Source organism: Prionailurus viverrinus, chromosome D3, assembly GCF_022837055.1.
Source record: "Prionailurus viverrinus isolate Anna chromosome D3, UM_Priviv_1.0, whole genome shotgun sequence".
In the NCBI taxonomy this organism is placed as follows: Eukaryota; Metazoa; Chordata; class Mammalia; order Carnivora; family Felidae; genus Prionailurus; species Prionailurus viverrinus.
In genome coordinates, this window is record NC_062572.1 from 48,335,976 (window position 1) to 48,342,109 (window position 6,134).

The following is a 6,134-nucleotide window of genomic DNA, read 5'->3' on the forward strand; positions in this document are numbered from 1 at the left end:
GTTTTATCACCCTCTACTGTTCTTGAACTTAGCAGAGATACTCTTTTTCTCCTAGAATAAAAATAATTCTTGTAGAATAATTATGGCTATGCTATGTCATCGGTCAATGTAGTTTCCAATTATTTTGCCTAGGTTTTGATTCATTTACCTTTGCCTCTGCAGTGGGGAAACTGAGCAGTCACTAAGCAGTAGATGACCAATAAAGGGGTTGAAGCAAGAAATTCAAGGAGCTTCCTAGCATTAGATAAAACCTCCACTCTGGATCTTGAGAGAAGTAAATACTTCCTCTTCAAGTTATGCAGAAAGACACTATAATACTTTGAATGATCTGAATAACCTCTGAAATTTTAATATTCTTATCTTCTTTCAGCCATATCATGGGAGGCCAGCATCCTGCTTATAGATGTTCTTGAATGCTGTTGAAAAGCCTGTTAAATTAAATATATAGACCCTTGGCAACAAGGGATTGCTATGAATTTGACTGTTACCTGTAGTGTGTCAAGAAATACTTTGTGATGTTTTCCTCAACAATTACAAAGAAAATAAATTGAAATTAATTATTTTTAGTTGACTAACTTTATGGCAATATGCATATACTTTGGAGCTTGTGGATGTTGGGAAAACAAGCCTTCATTGAAGAGGAAATTGCATGGGAAGACTTGAAAGAGGAGAACTCACAAACACAAGTAAGAGATGTTTTGACAGGAATGGGAATATCAAAGGCTGAATTGGCCCTTAAATTGCATTCATTAAGTGTTGTATGTTTTGTTTTTGTTTTTGTTTTTTGTTTTTGTTTTTCATTTTGTTTTTTTTTAGGTTTATTAAGACCCTTGAGAAGAGACTAATACATTTCAACAAAGAGAAATAAAGATGCTCATTTAGGACTATAACATGTCTCCCCTGAGTTTTTTTTTTTTTTTTAATGTTATTTTTGACACATTTTCTGGCATTTTGACACTCTGCTGTTACAAATCCAGTTACAGCACAGTACTTCGATTAGACAAAAACAAAACAGCATTTTTTGCCCTCTGGGCAAAAGAGTGTTTGAATTGAGATACGAATTGACTTTCACAAACTCTTCAATGAGGGCAAAGAGTTGAGAAGATAAGATTAAGATGATATTCATATGAGGAGAGAAGGCTAGGTCCCTACCTTTTCCTCCAGGAACCCAATCCCTACCAGCTGAGTCACTGTATGGGATGAGATCCCACTAGCGGCCGATCCTTGACCTTGTCCTCAGGCATTTTGGAAAGCAGAACACTTCACACAGGTACTGTGCATTTGCCAGAAGATGGAAGGAGTTTGGCTTTTTGCCAGAGAAGAAGCTTTTGTGTGACATCTCAAGGTTGCCGTCCAGCCAATTTTGTAATCTAAAGTCTTTGACAATAATTTAGACAGACCTTGAGAAAACTTGGGATGCAGAGAAGCCATTTTCCCAGTGTTCTGGGGTGCTTAAGCTCTGATGCCAACTCTCACCTTACTCCTCAATCTCTTGTCTTCCTGCCTATCTCTTTCCCGTTGGTTTCCCCTTATCTGTATGAATAACAAAATATGAGGCACCGAGTTACATACACAAGACAGCATGTGTCTAGTCCTGGGGAAGGACAATCACAGGGGCCTTTGAGCCCACTTATGCCTCTCACATAATTAGACCAGGGGAAGTGTCCTGAACTTCCTTGAGCTCCCATGTCTCAATTTATAAAATGAGGATAATTACATTTACCTCATGGGGTCACCATGAGGCTTCATGCACTCACCACAATGTTTAGAATGAAGTAGGTGTTCTAAGAAAATGTTAGTTTTCTTTTCTCTCTTTCATTTATTTGGAGGAAATGAGGTGTAAACATATGAGCAAGTGATTAGCATTCATGGAATATTTGCAGGCATAAAAATTCCAGTCTAGAGCCTATTCATCAAGACAAACTATAATCGTGGAAGAATAAAAAAATATTTTCTGTGGTGACGCATGTGCTAGTTTCCTCAGTAGTGTGGCAAGCAATAGTCCTTTGGAAATATAGACAGCTTGGTTAAGGAGAAAATATGAATTAGAATAGGTTGACTGAATTAAGTAAATAAGAATGGACTCATGGAGGAGTAGGGTGGCGGGGTTGTACATTTAGACCACCTGGACTCAAATCCTGGCTTTGCTTCTTACTCCTTGGTGAGCTACTTAATAACCTCATTCTGCTTAACCTGCCTCATTCTTCTCTTCTGTGTATGGGGATGATAACAGGGAATGACAAGATGAGGACTGACTGAAGTAATAAAGACTATAAAGCACGCAGACGGGGCTGGCATGATATAGGGACACTTAATGTGAGTAATCACTAACAATACAAAATGCAAGTGTGAGCAAGGTTGGCTGTTTGCATGTTTGTGAGGGAATGAGGACAGGGACACAGACTCTAACACAATTCAGGGTGTTTTTCTGTACAAGGATTGACTGTTCCAAAAGGTGTTAGGGCATTAGGGAAGTTGCTATTTGGAAGGGATTTGACCAATGGCTAACATCCCTCCTCCCCCCTGCCCCCCCCACCACCTCGTGCTGCAGATTGGTGCCAGCTCTGTGCATGAAGCATTACTCATACTGTCTCTTCACACAGCAGTTAACCTTACTTGTCACTGCTTCCGGTGGGAGATCAAGCGCATTGAAATTGTGGAGGTGGCACAATAAATCATGGTCACTTCTTGACATGGCCAGACAAAGCAGCTGGAAAGAGTCTCACCACAATGTCAGCTCAAAGTTGAAATGCAAAGTTTTAACATATCAATTTTCTCTCTTTTTTTAATTGTCATCCTGCATTTTCCCTTCTTCCCCCAAGACTCAAACGAATGAATTGGAGATTGATCTTGGCAGCTTGGTAGGTTAATTCACCATGCATGATTTTTCTTTCTTTCTTTTTTCTTTTTTTCTCCAAATGTGAACATTCTGACTTAAGAATGAAATAATTGAGCAAACTTAACAAGAGGTAGTGAAAAGAATTGTTTTCACCCATGAAATCTCAAGTTTCCATCTCTCACTTTCTAAAGACAAATTCCCTCAGGCTATAGCCCCAGGATTTAGCAGTGCCCAGGGGACATAACAGGCACTTATCAAATATTTGTGAAATGAATGGATGGCAGTTCTAGCTTTCCAGCTTTCTCTGACTTGCTTTTGTTTCTCCTGTTCTTTACCAAGATTTCCTCAACTGACCCCTCAAGTGTCTCCCAAGTATCTGAGGATAAACATTTCTGGAAGAGTTGCCTTCTGGGTTTAGTTCTTGTCCTACTCCACTTGGACCCCAAGACCACAGACTTTGACTAGACACTTGCCCTTACAAGGGCTTAAAATCCTGAGCCATCTCTGTTCAGCTATCTGTTTTCTTGGCTCCTAACATTGGGCAATTAGATTTTAGGAAGCTATCAATCTCAACCTAGAAAAATACACAGATACACAAAGCACATAAGGTTTGCTGTATGATTTTTGGGGGCCTTTGGGGAGCACATTCATGGGTCTAAGATGAAGACTGTGCCTTTTGGGGGGGCGCCTGGGTGGCTCAGTCGGTCGAGCATCTTGCTTTGGCTCAGGTCATGATCTCGTGGTTCATGAGTTCAGGCCCCGCGTCAGGCTCTGTGCTGACAGCTCAGAGCCTGGAGCCTGTCTTTGGATTCTGTGTCTCCCTCTCTCTCTGCCCCTCCCCTGATCATGCTGTCTCTCTCTCTTTCTCTCAGAAATAAATAAAACATTAAAAAAAAAAAAAGACTGTGCCTTTGGTAATTGCCTGGTTAATTATGGATAACCACTGCTGTAGGGCTCTCCTCTCCTGGAGGGCAGAGAACAGGTCTTTCTCACCTCCTATTCATTTGTCATCTCACTGCAGTATGGCTTCTCACTACCAGCTTCTCAAAACTACTCTGCAGAAGGGCAGAGGTGCCCCAAAGGCTATCTATGTGCCAAACCTCATACCCAAACCTGGGCTGCTTGACAGCTTGGTACTGACTTTTCTTCTTCCAGCTCTTCTGTTCTTGGCTTTTGCAACACCATTCCCGGTTTCTTCCTTCTGCATCACTTTCTTGGCTTCTCTTTGCTCTACCCTTTGCTTGCATTTCTAAGGGCTCTCTTCCTAGCTCCCTTTTCTCACACCCTGGCTCCTCTTTCTGTGGAATCCCATATCCGTGCATGATTTCAACCACTACTGTACATTGTGACATCAAGATGCATGTCCCAGCCCTAGACTTCTCTCCTGAACCTTCTGCATCTCTTTCTCTGTATCTGTCAGTGAGATGGTCCACTGAGATCTTGGAAGCTTTTGCTCAACATATCCATTAAAGGAAGAACCCTTTTTCACTTCTGATGTTTTCTTCCATGGTCAGTCATACTCACTAGCACGATACTCAGTAGCCTCTGTCTACTCTCCACTTTGGAGAGGAAAAACCTCCCTGATTGGTGAGCTGCTCTCAGAGGACACACGTTCTTGATTGCGCTTGACCTGAAGCAAGCTTAGTGGCAAAGGTCTGGCATCTATCAGAGGAACCGAAGGGCACCCAGTCATCCCAGAGTAGAGAAGGAGGATCTAATTCAGAGATTAGATTACACATTACACAGTCCACTTGTCTGCAGGTGTACCTCTGTTTTATATTATAAACCTTATTTGGAATAGAGGGGGCAATATGATCTCCTATTTGCTTTATTCTTTGGTTCTATTTACTAATGGTTCAGAACTTCCAGAACTTTTTCTTGGAAAAGGCATATATTTGGCTAGAGTAAATGGGGTAGAGTAAGAATTTCAATTGCTAATATTATCCTAAACCCAATTAACCATGTTCTCATACTTTTTTCTCTGCAATTTGCCTCTCCTTTGGTTTCTTTTGTTTTTCTTAATGCTGGACCTATTTTTTTTTTCCTCTCACTGGTCATTCTAGAACTTAGCTACCTACCAGAAAATTTTTCTGAAAACACTCTTAACCTGTGTTAAATGGAAAAACAGGGAGATTTCATTCAGATTGCCCATTACGTCTCAAGAGCACAAAGGGATGTAGGGATGTATGGATTCTTTTTAATACTTATGGAGGGAGAGAAAAACAGACTCCTCAGTCATAACTGTGACCCATGATTAAGTGAAATTTCCCTAAGCACTGTGAGGATGTCCAAAGGAGTTACCAAACAGATCTTGCTGTCATGAAGTTTATCATTTAAATAGGAGGACTGAGTAAACAAAAGATATATAAAATCATTTAGAGTGCTAAAGTATTAAGGTATATAGGAGATCAGGAAGGATTTTAAATTGAAATGGGATAATTGGCATGATTGGATGGGTTGGGAAGACTGACCATGTGGTAGCTCCTAGCACCTGTTAACTACTATTAATATCATTCATGGAGGAGCTCAATGTGTTGTTGGAGTACGTCAGGATATCTGACTTACTCTTGCCTCTTAAGTCCAAATAAATTGCTTTGTACCCTGAGACCTCTTAGTTTGAGCTCTGCACTGCATCTGGTGCTGTTTTGGTTACCTTGGTTGGCTTACTGTATAGATAAGGACCTGGTTTCTCTGTTGTTTAATTCTTTCTCAGGCTTTATAGTATATATCTTGACCTAATTCCAGAAGGTATGAACTCAGTCCATAAACGACAAGAAATATCACATTCTATATTTGCTTTAAATGAATATAAATCTGTCCCTGAGCCCCTATTCCACAGGACTGTCTGGAAATTCAATATTGGTCATTACTAAGCCTCTCTGTAGGCTCCCAGCCCTGAATTTTGCAAGGGATTTGGGACTTGGAGCCTAGACATCAGGGAAGACCATCTGGTCATTGGCCACCAGTCTCTTCCTCCAGAGAAACTCTTGGTGTCTTGATCTTCAGATTCAGAGGTTCTGTTCCTTGAGTGTGGTGCTTACAGCAGAGGAATTCTGAAAGAGGTTGAGGGATCTCTGGGTTTAAGTCTGTCCTTCCTAATTGTCCCACAGAGAGACTCCTTCTAAGTCTTATCACCTTACTGCCCACAAGACTCACACACCTCTCCCTCTAGAACTCAAAATATATATCTCTCTGTTTGAGCTGAGTAGAGTCCCCTTTAATTCCTATGTTGAAGTCCTAACCTGCAGTACTTAAGAATGTGACTGTATTTGGAGATCAGGCCTTTAAGGAGGTA